Genomic DNA, 20,758 nt, shown 5'->3' with positions numbered 1-20,758 from the left:
ATGAATTTTACAGGTGTTGCAAAGATCTGAGTATTCACTCATACTCACTCACGGATTAATTTCATTCTTTATGATTCAAGCTACTGCCTTCTTAAAAGAAGTCAATGATTAAAGTCCCTACAGGTAGTATGGCACTAACAAAATGTATAACAGAAATATAGTGTCCTAAATACCATTTATAAAAGTATGTCCCATTGGAGGTGCTAATAAGAAATCTACACTTTACTAGATTATATTTTTGTATATTATAAAATATAACATGACAGACATTCTACTGACACGTACACATCTGGGTGCCATCAGCTTTTGGCTCAACCGTTTGTTACAGATCTCTATATAGCGCGAACTTGACCCGAGGATTTTGGGTATCAGAGCGCTTTACATTAGCACCTGTTGCGTTACACAAGGACACATTGATTTTTGGTAGGAAACCTGGCCTCCCCATTGAATGCACCCTGCCCTCGGAGCCATCTCAGTGGCTTGTTAGCTGCAGGGACAAAGTCAGGTCCCTGGTACCAGCTGTTGAAAGCAGAAGACAAATACAGCTCATTAAGGTCCCGCCAAGGCCGGACTAACAAAATCTGAGTTTTTGCCAATTATCTCCAACAGAGAACAGAGTCAGACTGAAGGAGTCCCTCACCTGATTACGGACAACTGGGCCCTCTTTGTCCACCTCAGCACAGGTGTTTGACTGTTTTTCTCCTGCCACCGCTCGAACTAGAAGTGTGCTAATTTGAAAAGTGGCTGCAACGTCCCTGGCAGCTCTCGTTAACGCGGGTAGAAGAATACTCAGGATTTTTCCAGCTGCAGTCGGACTTCTTACTCAGCACTCAGGATCACGGTGTCTGGGGCCTGAGGAGACCCAGGGAAGGGCCTTGGATGGGTAGAAAGAGGCGGATGTGAGAGGGGTGAGGTAGGCCATTGAAAGAGAGGTGCGCCTTCATAAGCGTGTGGCCAGAGCCTCCCACTGAAACACCGGAGCTGCAAATAAATGATGGCGGCCATTCACACGGTCCTGTAATAGCAACGCGGGAAGCAGACACCTCGAGTCTGCGCAGTGTGTCTTAAAAAGTCCTTATGACAAACTGCGCAGACTCGGCTTCCCACCTGCTGCCTCTACCACTCCTTTTCCCAGCTTATCAGAGGGCAGGACCCACCTCCCTGTGACGTGTTCAGAAAGGGTGGGGTGCCGTCCTCTCCACTCCCTGACTGACATGCAGCCCCTGGCGCTACAGGGCTTGAGCCTGAAGCGCCCGGGGCAAACTTTAGCCAAACGTCATTAGTGGGTGGAGACTGGTCCTCGAGGCTATGTCTTTGCCGAACTGATGACCTCACAGGCCTCAGGGCAGTGAGCTTGTCAGCCCGGCAAAGTAGGCTCAGGGCCAAAACGAAAGGCATAGGCTTCGCTGCCAGGGTCACGTGACATGACACTCGTGATCACTTATCATTGCAGCTACAACAGCCCTGAGCCTGGTCCCAAGCAATTAGAGGTCTGCGTAATTAATTTTTTCTTTTACTGTTTATTAAAAGAATTTAGTTGTACTTTTGTAATAGCTGACCCAGGGGCTGAAAATAAAGGGGGCGGAGCCCCGACGCCCTCACGCAGAAACCGCCACTGCTGCCCACTCCCCAAGGCATTATTGGCCCGAAGATCCCCATTTTCCCCTCTACCTTTTGGGAGAGTTCCCAAATGCCCACATGGAGGGAGCCCCAGGACACCCATGGCCCCAGCCAGCTCACCCGCTGCAGGAGGTGGCATTGCTCCCACCCAGTTGGGGTAGCTGGTTTTCTTTTTTTGCTCACACCGGGCATGAGCAGTATGTGTTTTCCTGCCTACAGGGGCATTGTCAGGGAAACAGAAGTCTGCTGTCACCCAGTGGGAGCATTCTTCAAGCTCAAGTGACTGAAAGCAGACATTAAGGCTCAGGCATGGATCCCTTTCTCTTTATGGTGGCATGAGGTTCCCATAACCTATTAAGGCTTGAGGAGGGGTCAAGGCATATCCCCTCCCTTTTCTAATTCATTTAGCCCAGCGGGGAGTCTCCTGGGTCTATTAAGGCTCTGGAGAGGGGTGTGGGTGCCTATCCCCTTATTTTGAGTATTAACCCCATGGGATGGAGTCCCTGGGGCCTCCTGAGGGTAGACATGCACCACCACACCTAAAGTAATCTTTTTGTTGCTCTTCCACCCCTGGGCCCTGGCCCACCCCAGAGGATTTTTTTCTTTCACTAGTGAAGGAGCCCACACTTTTCTCAAGAAAGTTTGCTGCTGACTTGCGTATCCCCCTCTAATTTGTGGCAATAATTAAAAACAAATTAGCCCCAGCTGGAGCCCCACCACCTGACCTAGGGTATCAGATCAATGCAACCCTGTCCCCTTATATATTGTTTGCATTTTTCCTAAGACTGGGACTGAGTTTCAGTCCTATAATGGCTTCTATCACATACTTGTTGATGTGATGACTCAATCAGATCTCAGCATTTGACCTGTTGAGTCCGCGGAGCCTCTGCAGCAAGATATATATACAAAGTTTTTGAGCCTTAATTGCTCAAAAACTACTGAGCAGATTTACACCAAATAACAAAAAGCACTCTTTTTCGACCAAGATTTAGCTTTCTGTCACAATTGGCGTAAATCTGTTCAGATATTTGGGCTGTGGCTGTGTCTCAATTTCCTATTAGATTGATTTATACTTATGATGGCTGACAAATTCCCAAAAGGCATCTTTGTGCTGGTGTCTGCACTACAGGAATCAACAGAAAAAGCATAGTTAGGTAAACATTTAGCCGAAAGAAGAGAAAAGTCAGGTTTTTACATGTTTTCTGAAATTCATGATAATTTTATTTGGCTCCACAAGAGAGCTGTGGCATGCACAGAACTTCTACCACCACAGGCGGCATTGCAAATTTTAGGAACTTACATGGTTTTAGCAGAAGCAGACAACAAACACCTTCTAGGAGCATACAATAAAACAATTCTTCAGGTAGGCTGGGCCTTTTCCGTGCAGAGCTTTGTGTACCATACAGAGTGCTTTAAATACAACGCTGCACCTAATTGGCAGCCAGTGAAGATTCTTAATCCCTAGTTTTATGTTTCCTAATGTTTTTCAAGAGACGACAGCTGCATACAACAGCCTCTGAGTCATACCCGTCGGTTAGACGTACCGGTGTTGTTCTGCATAAAGGTAATAACCCAGGAACACTGAGGTACTTTTATTTTAATCTGGTTCCCCCTCTTCTTGTCCAGTAGCTTTGTACAAACTCCGTCCTTACAGTCTTAGAGGCTGAGACTGCCTTTGTAGCATTGACCTACCAGGGTGGGGAGAGGACACAGATGATGAAGCTATTATGTGTGTGAGGTGTCCTCTTCCATAAAGCATGACTTTCCCCAAACACGTGGCAGCTTTTCTGTGATTCCTGTACTGTTCCATGAATATTTGCATGCAGTACATCACTTGCATCATTCTACGCCACTGTACCCTTGTCCGTGATTGTTATGATTCTCTGAAGGGACACACGGTTGCTTACCCTTCACCTCTCCTTCGGTTGTGTTACTCACTTTGTGATGGCACCAAAAGCTTAGTAAATCTGAACCTCGGAGTTATTTTTGGTTAGGAAAAGATAGGCACTTACCAGAATGTGTTGCTCGAACTGCAAATATTTGAGGTTTGAAATCATACACCTGTACCACTCTGTTAATGAGAGTGTAAGGCAACACCAGACTCAGAGAATGCTCCAGATTCACAAATCAACATGCATAAATTCACCCTGTGACAGCCAAACTTTTACAGTGGGGCACAAAAACAATTAAAGTAGAGATAGTAAAGGCACAAATCTTCTTCACTTTGTGCTCATTTCATGTGTCTAACGGGCTCCTCATATTCTTAGCATATTATAAGTAACTAGGGACATTTTCATCAAAATATGGCAATCTAAAAATGTTCTTATAAATTATTTCAGCAGATATTTCCTGTGATTGACGTGTCAGCTAGGAGAAACCTTGAGCTCTGTTTATCCATGCAAAGAGAGCAGAACTGCCATCATCACTGCAACCAGTGCTTAATGTGTGCCGGTGTTTTGCAGATGGGGAACTAGCATTCATTTTTCAGTACCAGCACTTATTTATCCTCAACAGACTTTTGGTCCAGAACAAAAGAGACTAAAAAAAAAAAGGGGAAAGAAGGAGGAAGGAAGTGTGGAAAAGTAAAGACTAATTCTTGGCCTTTTACAAATTAAACACTGCTGCATCCACACTCCTCTAACATATAACACACTATGGTCTCTGACAGAGTCTCCAGAGCAGGGCATGAAGGTGCCAAAACCCGATGCTACATTGACGGTAATACAGCACTATACAGGTTTCTATTAACAGAACATAACCATGCTCATGGAAGTCTGTTGCCTCCTGCTGTTGACACTGCACATGCCACAGTTTAGGGTACTCCTGTAGAGGCCCATCAAAGCAAGTATGTGCCTTCTTTCCACTGACTGAACATTTTACAACTCTACATTTTCAGGAAAACGATATTTAGATTAGGCTAGATTTTGATACATATTTTGGATGCAGAAACTAATTTAAATAATTATATGTTCCATGTCGGTATGTCATTCAAATACCCAGTGACTAACAAAAAGTATTACTGATCCTAGGACCACCTGCTGTTTAGAATTGCAGCCGTGGCTGGTTGTAATTACATACCTCTTACCCGTGATTTGTTGTTTATTCAATTTCAGCAGATTTGCCTCTCAGATGGACGTCGCATACGCGGAATGTAAATTATATGAAATGATCAAATTGTAGAAATATGAGTCTGTAAAACCTCCAGGTCAAGATGCAACTCCCATCTGCCAAAAAGATATGATAGTTTTCCCTTACACATGGGTTGCAGATATCAATGCTGCAGGAGGTGTAGTGGCACCAGGGCCCATGGGCCAAATTGACCCACATACACCCCAATTATGGCTGAAAATCAAATACTAAAAAGGGGTAAACCGGGGGTAATTAAATGGTAATTCCCCCTGTAGTGTGTATTCTACAAACATCAGTAGTGCCAGTATAGCATTGCAGTAGTACACAGGTATTTACCAAGCATCACTAAGGGCCTTATGTAGGTAGCCTAACATTTACCACTTCATAAATACCGAATTTTACCGATTCGGTATTTATGAAGTGGTAAATGCTATGTAGGTAATCAGTCGGTAAAAATTACCGAATCGGAATTGGTCGGTAAATTAGAATCGGTATTTACCGATTCGGTAATGGTAACTGGCTTCCCATTGATTCCTATGGCCAGGAGGCCCATAGGAATCAATGGGAAGCCAGTTACCATTACCGAATCGGTAAATACCGATTCGGTAATGGGGGGAGCACAATCAAGGGTGGCAGGGTGTCACAGTGACACCCTGTTGCACCCCTGATTCCTGCATGTGTGCACATGTGGCACACATACATGCCCTAAGGGCAGGTATGTCTGCCACATTGCACACTTCTAAGTGCCAAAAAATGCTTTTTCTAAGCCATTCGTCATTTACCACCAACTTTTAGTTGGTGGTAAATAACAAATCCACACAACACCCACACACTCCCCGTACATCTCATTTCAGGATTCGGTATTTACCGAATCGGTAAAATTACCGATTCGGTAATTTTACCGATTCGGCAAATTACCGAATCCTGAAATGTCCCACCTACATACCAAAAGCCTGAACACCGGTCGGTAACGGGATTTTTACCGAAAATCGTCCGTTACCGACCGGTATTAGGCTACCTACATATGGCCCTAAATGAGTAGATGTGTGTTTGTAAAGTCAGTCTTGGGTTTTTAAAACAAGTGGCGAAAAGATTGAGCTTTATATAATGTTTACATCTGTACAAACGATTCCAAGAATGCATTTTCTAAACCTGTCAGCTGTTGAGCACACAGAGAAGCAGATATTTTTCTTTCTGGGTATTGCCACCCACCCTCCAAGGACTGACCGCAGGGGATATGAACATTAATAAACATTAATATTTTTTATTGATAGTTAATAAAACCTCATCAAAGTAAAAAAAATGATGACATTAAAATCAAATAGATATTTGAGTAAATAAAAGCAGAGTCTCTTGTCTCAACAGGAGTTTGTTGATGCAATATGTTATACCCTACTTAATTGTATAACATGTACTCCAGGCCTGCTGCCTCTAGCTGCTCAGCCAGAGTGTGATATGGTCATGGAATGTTGGTGTGCCTGTAATGCGTGGAATGCCTGGGTGTTTGAGTGGATGAGTGTTGGCATTTAGAGATGGGCTGAGCAGCTAGGGAGGCTGCTCCTGGTGGGGCTGATACCACACTAGGCTGGCTGGGGTCAAGACAGATGTGACCTGTACTGGAGACTGAATAAAGAAGACTTAAATATACATCCTGGCTCCAGGTGTCTATCTTCATAGATCACAACATAATACTTAATAGTTCTTTAGATTGGGTTATGTAAGTCTTCCAAGATGTTTATTAGGACCTTCGTTGGATTCACAAAGCTGTTCATTAAGAAGCCTTCTGAGGAGCTGAAGCAAAGGCTGATAGCGTCTCTGCAGAATCGAGGGCCCAAATGATGAAGAATTGGAGCTCTAAACTCTTAATCTCGTTGGTAAACAATGAACAACAGCATATGGCATGAGCCAAGCTGTTCAATCTGCAGCTGCAAAAATTGCAGCGAGAGTTTTGTCTCTTTTATTTCCATGGTTGTCATTTTTTTCCCACATCAAACAAACCAAAACAGGAAGAGATACAGTTTTTTCCAAATCCCTTGGTATTGCAAGTTGTTGGAAAGCCTTAGGTTGCACAGAACAATAGCTAGATAAAACTCAACCACTGTGAGATCTTTGTCAAAGACGGCTATATCTTTTGTTGATGATGCAACAGAGTTATATTTTTGCAAGATCTTCTAAAAACATTGGCAACAAAGGTCTTGATCTCACAGTAGCTGCATGTTATGCTGTTATAACAGATATTTTGCTGCAAGATGCCAGGGTTTTGCGTTTGAACAGGTACATGAGTCAAATTCTTGCCAAGGGGTGCCTTTAAGTGACCTTTGATCAGATGCTTCCGTTTGAACCGGTGCCCAAGAAAAGCAGCGCTCTGGGCAAGAGATTGTTCTTGTAGTTTGAATTCCAGGCGGATTTGCTCCTGTCTTGTTGAATATGTCAGTCGAAAGAGTGAGTGCTGCTCTGCAGAAACTGTGCCTTGTTTTGCTCAATTTGGTGGTGAATTGTCCCAAAAAGCCTCCAGCCGTAGGAGAGTGTTGGCAGGAATTTTGCACTCATCACGTGCAAACCTGGTGGGATGGACGGCCCAGAATTTTTTCTAGGTAATTCCTGAGATGCTCAATTAAGGGGTGCAACTTTATTTCACGAGGATAAGAGGTGCGCTTTAATAGATCCTTTATCTTCTAAGAGTACACAGAGATATTTAAAGGTTGCTGCGCTGTAAGTTCTTGCAATGCAGTTTACGCGTGCATGGAATTTGGACGATGTGCACAGATACCCATTTTTGACACAATAGTATTCTCAAAGTGCTTTTATTATGAGCTGTTGTCCAACGGTGGTTGGGGTAACACAACAGTTTCAGCCGCATATTGCATGATTGATGAACATCGATACTACAGGGATGTTGGATAAAAGTGCATTCTACATAGAAAATGTGGTCCCTACCTGTGGGTTTTGCATTATCAGTAAGGAACCCATCCCGACTGTCGTGCTTGTCACCACATGACAACTTTGAGCTAGTCTCTTTCCTAAGTATTATTTACACACACTATATCAAGCAGATAATCTCTCCTGAGGGTTGAGTGAAACCTGTCTTAAAGGTGTACATTATGCGAGTCTTCATTATCAATGCAAATGTTTTCACATCACTTCCATTATAGTAGGTATCATTTTCACAAAAGCATCCCTCAGGAATCTACCCCTTCATGAGCCATTATTTTTCGCTGGCAAGCAGTGCACCCCCGCGCTTACTTTATCTCTCAAATTTCCTATTAATTCAAAATCAATCAATAATTCTGGTTCCTATACTTAATGGCAACTATTCACGCCCCCAAGCTACATGCTTCTGCACTAATGGATGTCACCGTCGAAAATCACAACAGTGAACATAGAAATTTGCCTCCAGTTTGTCCTAATATGCATTGCGGAATTATAAAGAAAAAAAACATCAGCAACGTCAGGTTTATCCTCCCAGTGCAACACGAAGATGAGTCTATCGATGACAGTGTCCCTAGTCAACATAGATGGGCTACATATAGGGGGATATTCACAAGGACCGGTGACACCTATCGCAAACGCCAGTTAGCGGCCGTTTTTTTATCGCCACCTAACCCTGAAAACTATCGCCATGTTAGCGGCGTATTAACAAGCTGTCGCTACATGGCAGTAGTATCAGGAAACGGTGGTGAAAACTGCTGCAAACATCAGCGAGATGGCGATAGGAAATCCGGCGTTAGCGGGCGCAAACTACTGATAGGCCCATTAGCGGCAATAAAAAACTCATGTTAGTCAGCCCAACGTGAGTTTTTTTTGCCTCTAATGCAAAAAAATCGCCTATCAGTCAACATCCAATAGAAAATAGGCATAAAAACAAAACAAATGCTGAATGGACCAGCCTTGGCCATGTGCAGCACACATCAACAACCCCTGCAAGCCACCCAACATCCAGGATGACCTGGATGAGAGCCTGGATGCCTTGCTGGATCTGCGTCTGGAGCCTGGATGCCTCGCTGGACCTGCGTCTGGAGCCTGGATGCCTCGCTGGACCTGCATCTGGAGCATGGATGCCTTGCTGGACCTGCGTCTGGAGCCTGGATGCCTCGCTGGACCTGCATCTGGGGCCTAGATGCCTCGCTGGACCTGCGTCTGGAGCCTGAATGCCTCGCTGGACCTGTGTCTGGAGTCTGGATGCCTCGCTGGACCTGCGTCTGGAGCCTGGATGCCTCGCTGGACCAGTGTCTGGAGCGTAGATGCCTCACTGGACCTGCGTCCGGAGCCTGAATGCCTCGCTGGACCTGTGTCTGGAGCCTGGATGCCTTGCTGGTCCTGCGTCTGGAGCCTGGATGCCTCGCTGGACCTGCGTCTGGAGCCTGGAGTGGGATGCAAAGGAGTTGTGGAGTTGATGAGCCGTGGCGGTAGACATTGAGGCGCAACGATCGCCTGTACCTGGTGGGAAGTCTGGCAGGTAGCATGGAGACATGTTGCTGACCTCTGTGAGAAGACCGCCTTGCGCACCTTGGAGCTGTTAATAGTAGAGGCGCTCCCGCGCTCCTGCGCCCCAACGTAGGGAGGTCTGCATCACATACTACGATCCACCACTACACCGGCGTGCACAGAGGGGATTACCAACGGTGGGTGCCGCCTCTCTGCATCACAGGCGGGATGATGTAGGGTTGGCCGGACGCTGGGGAGGCTGAGGCCCCTGAGCTGTGGCTAACTTGTGTGGTGGAAGCGCTGCAACTTCACGCCTAAGGGGGCCCGGCTGCATCAACTGCATCGTGAGGTTCACCAGCGGACTTGGCGGTGACTTCTGTGCCCAGGCCTGTGAAATCTCACCTGGCTGAGGCTCCTGCTGGCTGAGTCACAGATTTGAAGAGAGTGCAGCGGATGGCGCCACGGTGACAATGTCCAGGTAAGGAAAAGGTGGGATGCGTAGCACAGGATGCCTGGGGGTCGAGTAGCCCATGCCTAGCACATGTAGATGACGCACCCCCATCGGCGGCTCATCCACTATGGCGGAAGAGCGTTGCCCCACTGCTTTCAAGCAGTGCAGAAGAGGAACAATCATCACATGATGATAACTTACTGATGTAACCGTGCTATGTTTCCTTTGCGGGTGGGAGGGTCGGTAGGACTGCTCCAAGCACAGGGCAAGGCATGGGCGGATTGGCATGCCCACTCATGTGCGCAATGACTGTTTGGTCAGCCCACTCAGGCAGCCCAAAGCAGTCATGCGCACTTCCCTGTCCGTATTGCAGGCTGCATTACAGCCTGCATAGAGAACATTCCCACCCCTCCAGCCCCTGGCTGCATGCTTTGTCCCGTTGCAAGTTACCAATCCCACTGCCACAGCGCAGCGTTGTGATTGGCTCAGGGGAGGGATCCTGGCTGCCTACTTCATGTTCCTGGAAGCAGACGCAGGAGAGCAGGAGCAACGAAGACACAAGACCCGGCCTCAAGGTAAGACTTCCCTTATTAAAATATTTACAACACACGCTCAATCACACATCTCCGTGTCCACGCCCCAGCCAGCGTTCTTTCCAGCGTTTACCATCTCACAGCTGTCCAGCCCCCCCAGCACTTCTCAATGGCGGCCTCTGTGTGGCCATGCACAGCTGGCAAGCCACTCGTGTGGCAAAGGCACATACGTGGTTGCGACGCATAACATCGTATTCCATTCCAATGCATACTAATACTAGGCACATTGCAACAATAGAGTAGATGTTGCATAGCGGAGACATTAATATCACTATTTCCACTTCAGTGAGTGCAACCCAAAACTAAGCTTTGCACACCAGACCCAACCATGAACCCTGGAATTCCTTTTTGAGCCCCATTACACACCCAAAAATCAAATTTGACTCAAATGCACACCCAAATTTCCATATTTGACCCCAAAACGCACCTTAATTTTCATATTTTACCCCAAAACAGACCCCAATTTCCATATTTCCATATTTTACCCCAAAACACCCCCCAATTTTCATATTTTACATCTGCAACCCATACCCACCCTAAAAACCTCACAATGCGTTGTAATCAAATGCGATGTAAAGGCACCTGCATTGTCGTAGTTGCATTGCAACACCGTTTGCGTCTGTCTGCCCCTGGGCTGCGCTCAGCACCAAGGAGCCTTCCTCTTGGACACTCCACTGTTACGACACCAGCACCCTTCTTGCCATCAACCCTGGACGCCACCTTGCCAGACAGGACATACCTTGGCTCCGGACCGGACATTGCCATTACTGACGGCTGCAGTATCATCCGCAAGGAGCACCCCAACCATCAAGGAGGAGGCATTGCCATCACCTACAGAAGCACACTTCTGCTGACCACGCACTCTAATGACCCAAGGGTGACCATGGACCACATCATTTCCTAGATCCGGACCAAGCCCAAGCACATCCTCTGTGGCACCCTCATGTGCAGGCCCCACGGGCCATGGCCCCCCATTCTCCAATACCATTGTAGACCTCATTGCACCCCAGGGTCTCCCATCCACCAACAACATCCTAATCGGTGAACTCAAGTTCCACCTAAACCACCCCAGTGACCAGGACACCACCCCCTCCTGGGGAAGGTCCCCTACATCAGACACAAGCAGCGAGTCACCTCAACAAGACAAATAGCAAGACACACGGTCGAGTACGTCACCTCCGCCAGCGGGAACTTCAACTACAGCCACAACACCGGACTCTCCTGGACCGACCATCAGTTGTAACACCTTGCCCACCGGATGGCACCGCCATCATCACACCCTCTCGCAGCTGGATCAAGGCCACCGAAGGGTATCTCATCAACTCCCTCTGCACCAGCAGTACACCAATGCTTCCAAACGATGACACCGCAGTGGACAACCACCACCGATGGATCTCCAACAGCGCCGACATTCGGGCACCCCCCAAGAACGGCACTGCATCAGTACATTCCACCTACATAATGGCAGGCGGAAGGATGACACAGTGCGAAAGGGATAGGCTGGCCCCATGCATTGCTGGAGTTGTGTCATGGTTGTGACACGACTGCAGCAAAGCGTGACTTTAGCACAGACAGATACGTCAGGATTCCTGACGTATCTTTCATTACTTGCGTCATGGAGCGCTGTCCAGTGAATACAGTGCATCCATGCTGTCACAAGAAGGGTGTAGTGAGAAGTGTTGCAATGCTGTCTTGTTGCAGCGCTGCAACACTTTTCATGACTGGGGCCCAGGAATGAGCACTTATTGATGGTGCGCATTCCTGCACTGCAGTTTTGTCGCAGGGCAGCGCTGCAACATTGCTTGCAGCACTGTCCAGCACCAAATCCTGCTGAGATGTGGCCCCAAGTGTTATCCCCATTTTTAAGACCAGCTATTTTCTGGTCTTCAGTAACGGCCTCTAACTGCAGTTAGAGCCAATTTTTTTGATCTTCAGAAGTTCGGGGATCCCCTTGTGAATTTGAAGTAGTGGGGTTTGCGGCCGTTTTTGCACTGGAACGCCTCTCCTGCATATAATTATCGCTAACAGATGTAGCGATCTTTACAACTGACGTTTTCGCCTAAAAACTGTTGCTAACGGCTGTTAGCGACAGCTTGGTAATAGGGTGATAACATTATTGCTGCATTAGTGGCAGAAAAGTGCCGCTAACGAGGCGATAACTCCTTGTGAATATGCCCCATAGTTTGTAACTAAATAATCAGCACACTCTTAGCCTCCATTAACATCATCGACTACCCCATACTGCAGGACATTCTGACACACTAAATGAATCTATCAAGAGTATAATAAAATGGAGACATTTTTTTCTGACAGCACAATCTAAACTGCAGCAACACGCCAACACTGGACTAGAGTCCTTATGTTAACTTGGAAAGTGCATTGAAAAGCTATCCTCTCGCCATGTCCTTACAGTTCATGGTGGTATCCCATTAGTGCTGTCCGCAAAAATAGTTGAACGCCTGCCATCCACTACACAGATCAAACCCAGATATTTCTGCAGATCACACAATGTTCAGATACTAGCCAATCTCAGCGATTACATATGCTTATGACCTAACAGGGTTTTGCTAACGAGGAATTTTCAGCTCATCTTATTCAGCACTACCTTTGTTTGTGAATAGGCTCATAAACTGTCAGAGCTGATTTTTGTTCCCTGGAATTAAGAGTATTTATTAAGTTGCTACAAAGTTTAACTACTTTCCACTTCAGAATGACTTTCCAATTATCGGCTACTTCACTAAAAAAACACATTCTCTGCTTTCTTCAGTTAGTTATATGAACATTTCTGTGACTGGCATACCAAGAATATTTTCCTTTAATCCTGAGAAAGGCAGCCTCCAAGCAATGGCATGTCAAAAGGTCGGCCATTTGTGAAATGAGATGATTGTCCATCTGTACTGACAGATGTAATAATGTCCTTATAGGCAAACATAATTAATATCTTCTAAGGTTGATATTTAATAGCCTTCTTCTTTGGTAAAACTCTTGTTTTTCTTAACCTTTTAGTTGTGGCTTTACTTGTTTTTGTTTAGGTTGTTTATTGTTTGATTTATATTATATATTTGAATGTGCCTTTAAATGTATGTAATGTTTTGATTTATATGAAATTATGACACAGATTTTTCTAATATGTATGTAGAATTCTTTTACGCTTTCTTCCGGTTGTGATTGACACCTTTCATGCTAAGTGCTGGGTACAATGTTTGGGTTCATTCTTTCCTTACTTGCTTTTCTCTAACCAATAATTCGACTGTGGTGTTTAAGCTAATGTGACAAACAATGCCCCTCACCCCACCACCCGATCCATATTGACAGTTTTCTGTTTTATGATCAGGAATTGGAAGATCTGATCCACAGTACTTGTACTGGCCCTAAAACCTACTTGCAAATGTGACAAGACCTTATTAAATCGAATCCATTCCCTAAGTTTGTTAAAAGTTTTCTGCTGTATCTTTTTTTAATGTTTTCAATAAGGCTTATGGGGCGATAGTTGCCTGGGTCTTGCCTTGAAACCTTTTTAAAAATGGGTATAATTTCAGCTTCATTCCATGAATTGGGTATAGGAGCATCTGCTGTCATTGCATTGGAAAAAATGTAATATAGGTGTCCCAAATCTGTGTTTCGAAGCAATACATGTCTGGGGGAGTCTTTCAAGCCCAGGAGCTTTCCCCACTTTGTGCTCATGCAGCGCGGTTAGGGTGTCTACAACAGTAAAATAGACTTCCTCCTCCCTTATGACCCTATTAGTTTGCGGGGTCCCAGTGCTATAGGTAGTTTCTCTTGACAGTGCCTCTGCATAGAGGGCTGTGAAATGCTTAACACATTCCCCCTCAGGAATATGACATTCTGGGTGAGCATGGTCCTCACGACGGCTACGAGTAAGTAAATGTCAAAACCTTCTAGCGTCCTTCCCCTTCGCTGATTCCAGCAATTCCTCCCAAATCTTGACTTCCCACTGTGACTTGCTGGTCTTCATTGTTTTAGCATAATCCCATCTGGATTGTGTAAAATCAAACCTCACGTTACTTTCCAGGGCTTTCAACAGATCTGATTTCAACACTCTGCAGTTTTTGTAAACCCATTTGTGAGTTTGGGGAGTACATTTATGACATGTAGCCTTATTTATTTTTTTAAAGCTACTTCAATTTTACCAATAAAACATCCTGAGTGGCTATTATCTTGTGAGAGATACAACCTGATCCTTAAATGTTGTTAATGCACTATGGAATGTATCATAAATCTCTCTTAGAATAGCCCTGGTATTCGAGATGCCCACCCATTTTAGGTTGCACCTGTTCGTCAAGTCTATTGAATTAGAAACGTATGTCTCAGGGCAAGAAGTATCCTTGATTTGTGACCCCTTCATTTTACGTAAGAGGGGAAAATGGTCACTCATCTCTTTTGACAATCTCGTCACTCTCTTGACAATCAATGACCTCCATAAAAACATCTCATGCCTAATCCTAACATCTAGCAATATATAGTCTGTAATCCTCCCTCTTAAAAGTTGGCTTGGCTTTGGAATCCTAAACTGAGCGGCCATTGCATGCTCTTAAGCCATGAGATACAACTATATCAGCTATTTGTAAGGTAGTGGAGCTCATCCTGAGATTCGTCTTGAGAAATGGATATGAGGAATTTCCCAACATTCATTTTTTTAGGTGAGTCAACTCTAATAAGAGTTGATACAGCTCAAAGCAGCAATTGAAATCACCTGTAATATTCATATAATGACCAGTCCGATAGACTTAGATTTCTAGAAGTGAGTTCAATATTTTCAAAGTTTGGGATGATTTAATAAAAGGAGAGGACCTGTTGTAAATATTTATTAAAAGGTACTGGGTACCTTGCTTCTGGGTCAATTTAATGGCAAGGAGGTAATGCGAATCAGTATCAACGACCTTAACCGATCAATCAAGGGTTGTTTTGATCCATATAATTAGTCCTCCCATGGACCTACCTGCTTTGGAGGGTGGTGCCTGAATGCTATAAGAGAAACTCTGCTTATACTTTTTGTCAACTGCCCACATTTCTAGGAAGATGATGTTCTGGAACCCCTCAATGAAATGACCCCAGTCTGCATCCACCAATTTAGCCTTGATTCCTGCGATATTCCAGCTCACTATCTGTGTGCCAATTGCCCTAATATGCGGGTGCACCGTTGAGGATAAGTGGCATCCCCAGGAAATCTGTGAGAAGTCTGGAACTCACCACTGTTACATGGTGAATGTTTTTTGGCTAACCTTGCTGCTGGGCTGCATATCGATATATATATATATATTCACTGAAAACAACAAAGGTTACAAGGACGTTATAGCTAGCAAGTAGAATTTTAAAAAACTTAGAAATTGACAAAAAAACAAAGGTTACGGGGACGTTATAGTTAGGGTCATATCTTACTCATACAAAACCAGAGAAATTCAGACATTATAGTTAGCTGAGTTAACTATAACTCGCGCCCCCACATCACTCACATCAGGGTCAGTGACATCACTGCTGATATCACTGTGACATCTCAAATAACATCATCAACAAAAAGAGGGGGGGACCGGGAGCATAATTAGAAAATAGGTCCAGTACCCATGCTCCCTCAAAATCACGTATTTATATTGAGAGGGTAGCTGTTCCTAAAGATAGGAGTAAAAAAAATCTGTTGTGTGTGCTCTGAGATTGGTTGGGCCGGAATGAGTGTGGGTAATTTCTCCTTTGAAGAGCCGTGAATAAAGGTCTTGGTTTCTAACTAGTAGTTTTAATGCACCACTCACTTTCCTCATAGACATACCCACACACCCCCATGCCTAAAAGAACTCCGACAAAGAGCCCTCTTGCGGGGCCCGTGGGGGGCTGCAGCGCCACCCCCACGAGGAGCAACGCCCTATGATGAAGCAGGACACCCGAAAGGGTGTGTGAGGGCACTAAAATTCAAAGGAGAAATTCCCCACACTCATTCCGGCCCAACCAATCTCAGAGCACACACAACAGATTTTTTTACTCCTATCTTTAGGAACAGCTACCCTCTCAATATAAAATCTCAAATAACATCACTGATGACATCCAGTGACTGTAAGTGTTTTTAAAAAGCTTATGAGTATCAAATATATATTCAAAAACAACAAAGAAATCCTTGGGTCTGGGATACCTGGGCAAACAGACAGACGCACTAAAGGTTATCTCGAGGAGCCTGTGGGGGAATCTCTAGGAACACCTAGTCCTTCCAAGGGCTACAACTCCCTCTTTGAGAGGAAGGAATTCAGGGATGTTTTATTCCTACTCTGTTTAGAATATACTAAATTCTGCAGATGAGAGGAGCAAGAATGGGTTATGGCGAGGGCGTAGCGCAAGAAAAGAAAATTATCAAGCTGTGTGGGTAGTGAAGTGAAAAAAGTCCCCTTTATTAGCTCGTTCTCGCTTCCCTGATTCAAAAGTGCACCGGCAGTATGGATTTAAAACTACAGGTGTCGGATGAAATGCATTGTGTAGCACAAGTGATTTTCTGTTTATATGTGTGCTGAACAATGCAGCACTCATAGAAACCGCAAACACAAGGAGAAATTAATTATTTCTCCTTGTTTCACCATGTTAAGACCTGTTTTTTTTTGTCTTCATTTTGGTGCTGACCCATATTTACACCACCGTTGTAAATAGGGGGCAGCATCAAAATCAAGGTGTGATGCAGTGGAATGCCCACCGCAGCTCCCATTGCCCGCCCCTTTCACGCTAAGTGTAGCGTGAAAGGGGGCCTTATTTACAAGGTGGCCTTAAGCCATGTTAAATGGCTTAACGCCGCCTTGTAAATAAGGCTATGGACTTAATGCCACAAAACGTGTTAAAAAGTATGTTCTGGTGGCGTTAACTCATTGTAAATATACCCCCAATGCCTAAGGTCACCCCAAACTGTGGATCTGGTGCATCTTAGGAACAACTTGGGATGACCTGGTAATTAAGAGAGCATTCACTGGTTAGCCCAAATGTTGTCTCAAGCAGGCAGCACATTTGACCCAATGCAGCGTTTCCTACTGGTGGCAGTTGATTATTATTTTTGGAGTTATCCCTTGAAGGATACAGATGTAGTTACTCCATGGTGGATCAGGCCTCCGGAATCTCCAGCTCCTAAGCTCCTCTCTGAGGAGGGAAACTTCACCCTAGATTAGCTGGTACTTTCCAATTACTTTGCCAGTAGCGTTTAGTGTAGGGGAAAAGTAAAGGGGCAGTGTGGGACGGCCAATAGCAAAAAAAACAACAACAACAACAAAAAAGGTACCTGCCACTAACCGTTCTTCTGCTCACCATTCTTCTACTCCTCTAGGCACAGGCTGAGGCTCCCAGAGTCCACTATGGCCAATCCAGAGGCTGCTCTCATGGTGGGTGAGAGCAGCATCAGGATCGGGCGGAGCTGGCTGGTTTTGCGATCCATTGGGGCTGGGAGCCTGTGTCTTCTTTTGTTCTCCAACCTGCAATGCAGCTGGGTTGGAGAGATGTCAGTACGCATTTCGGTTGGGCCATCCTAAGATGACTGGCCACGCTGACATGCCCACTGACAAGAGTACCCACCACTCCTCCACCATTCCTAGTAAGGCCCTGCCCCCAAGACTCTGCTACTGATGAAAAATTAAATGATAAATCTATTTTGTCATCATTTTATATTTCGTTTTCCTCTGTGGGCAGGGGGGTGACTCTTCTCCGCCATAGCCGAGGAGCCACTGATGTGTGCGGAATAGGCTTGTTGCCCATGCCCTCTTGCTTGGACTAGGCTATGGCTTTTCTGATGCTCTGTCTGACTTGCAGATGCTTTGCCCAGCATAAAAGACTCCAGCCCTTCTAAAGTATTCTGCAGTGCTACAGTGAACCTCAATACAGACCGAGTCCACAATAGTCTTCACCAAGCAATGGCCTGCCAAAAATGCAGCCCAGTCGGCTACCAATGTTCATCTCCCCCTTACTGATGGACTTCCAGACAGATCATTTGTGCATGTGGATTTGATATAGTTGCTAGCATTGACATTACACTTGTCTTTGCACAATCTGTTATTACTTTGAACTTGTTGAACAGACAAGCCCAATCTCCAGTTGGCTAGCCTGCTAGTCAAATTCAGAGAATATTCCTAGCCCCATACACATTGCTTGTATGTCAGTTAGCGCCCAGAGGGCAGGCTACCTCTACTATACTGTCAGCGTGTTGGCAGGAACTTCAAGGCACTGTCCCCTTGGTTTGAAGTAGCATTTTGCTATTTATGTTTTAATATCAGCAGTTATATTTAAGCGTTTTCAAACATATAGGATGTGAACACCATTGAATATAAGCGAAACAAGATAGTCAGTTTTGGTAGGAAACGGTAAGATCCTCCTTTTTAGGTTGCAATGTTCTCAATGGCAGGAAGCCAGGAAGAGTAGCTATACGCAAAGTTTCTCATATTGTGTTCATACTGCTTGCATTGCTTCTGTGCTGTTTCTCTTTTATATTCTGAGTTTTGTGAATTGTAGAGCTTTGTGAACTGTACGTGAACACTGTATTGTATTTGGTCAGTGAGCCTAGTTTTAGGACAGTCTTGTGTTTAACATCTGGTCTTATTGTGTCCAGATGAGTCAGTACCATCTCAAGGTGAAATCACTAGCTCCTTATATTGTGCTGCATTGTGTACTGAGTTTATCATTGCGTAGTATTGAGTTTTGTGTGCTTTCTGTTTGATTTAACCCCATCTATACTTTTAGTACTTTTAAGATTCAATTGTTTTTTTTAAGTATCTCTTGACTGGATTCAGCTCTTGACTGGACGTTTAGACTTTATTGTGGCCCGGATTACTATGTTATAATGTTTGAAGGCTCACTCTCTTCAGTTAAGCCTTGGACTGCTCACCTGTAACCACAGAGAGAGTAAAAGATGTGTCCACCACCCGCCTCTTTCTGTGACAGATCATGCACCTTGACTGCTGAATGCTGAAGATCCTGAGCTTTCTTTCATTTAAAGAGCTCTTTGGTGGCCCTTGTAGTTAGCCACTCTGGGGATCCCTGCTTGAGATCCAGATCGGCTTGCCTTATAGAAACACAGAAAATGTTTGCTTAGAACATTCTCACTGCACAGAGGCGCCCTTCGGATCCTGCATTCACAGATCCCTTTTTTTTAAGGAGTTTTACGTAGCGCAAACTTGACCCGGTATAGGGTTTCAGAGCGCTTTACATAGCACCAGTTATGTTACATGAGGACTCATTCATTTTTGATAGGCACGGGGAGATTAAGTGATTTGCCCAGATTCACAGGATGGTCAGTGTCATTGCCGAGACTCGAACCCGGTTCCCCACATTCGAGGTTGACCGCCCTAGCCGTTAGGTCAACTCCTCTCCTCTCTCCCGTTTGATTGAAACTAAGGTCTGCTCTGAATCTGCACCAGTGCTTAATTTGTAAAACAAGTGCCAGGGCTCTCCTCAGGAAGCCACAGCAGCTTGCCCCTCTCATGCTGCCAATGGTAGTAACAACATACCAACTAACCATCACAATCTATTAGGTGTGATAATTCAGACTAGTTCAGGCTTCCAAAGCTATAGGAAAGGCTTGGGCGGCAGGTAATAGTCATTTTAAATGTATATTGAATTAACTGTTGTTGCGGCAATCTCTAAATTAGTCGGACAGCACCACCTTGTGGCAGACTGTTAAAAGCTCAGGTGTTGAAAATTAAGTGCTGGTGCTGAGCACCGGAAAAAACCCACTCAAATTAAGCACTGAATTGCACATCACAGAGCCTGCACTACAGCTCTCGTCGGACATTCTAGCTCCAAATGGACTGAAAGTGAACTCTGTTTCCAAATATATTCTGGCTGCACAGGATATTAGACATTGTCCCATATTCAAACTTCACAGGGATTGACATTCACGTATCCTCCCACATTTTTCCTTTGCAAGAGTTGAGTGTTCTCGTCCTATAGAAGAAGCCAGTTCTAGGGCGTTCTCTGAGACTATGGGGCATATTAACAAGCCAGGCGATAAAATTATCGCCGCTTTAGCGGCAGTAAACTGCCGCTAAAACGGCGATAATGGGCTTGATAATATGCTCTATGGAATTCCAATTGAAGCCCATGTTAAATGTGAAGGACGTCTAACATGGGTTTCAATTGGAATTCCATAGAGCATATTATCAAGCCCATTATCGCCGTTTTAGCGGCAGTTTTCTGCCGCTAAAGCGGCGATAATTTTATCGCCTAGCTTGTTAATATGTCCCTATGTTTTAATGCCACACTCTGATTCTGTGATTTTGACGTGACACCACATTTTCACTGCACAGGGGCTGAGACACAGTTTGAGTTCCAGGCTATTACTGCACATTACTGTAGACATGATCACATGTTCTTGCTGAGCAAGGAAACAACTTATGATACTAAAATCTCACTACACAAGGTTTAATGTCCATTTCTGCTTCCATGATCCAGCACAGGACACAGCTTTATCACATATTTTCCTGTGCACGTGCAGTGGCGAATTGTATTTAACGGCAGTGGTGAGGCGGGTCACGGAGGGAAGGGGGAGGAAATAGAAAAAAAATGAAACCCT

This window comes from Triturus cristatus, chromosome 9 (genome assembly GCF_964204655.1).
Source record: "Triturus cristatus chromosome 9, aTriCri1.1, whole genome shotgun sequence".
Taxonomy (NCBI): domain Eukaryota; kingdom Metazoa; phylum Chordata; class Amphibia; order Caudata; family Salamandridae; genus Triturus; species Triturus cristatus.
Note: the sequence above shows the minus strand (reverse complement) of the source record.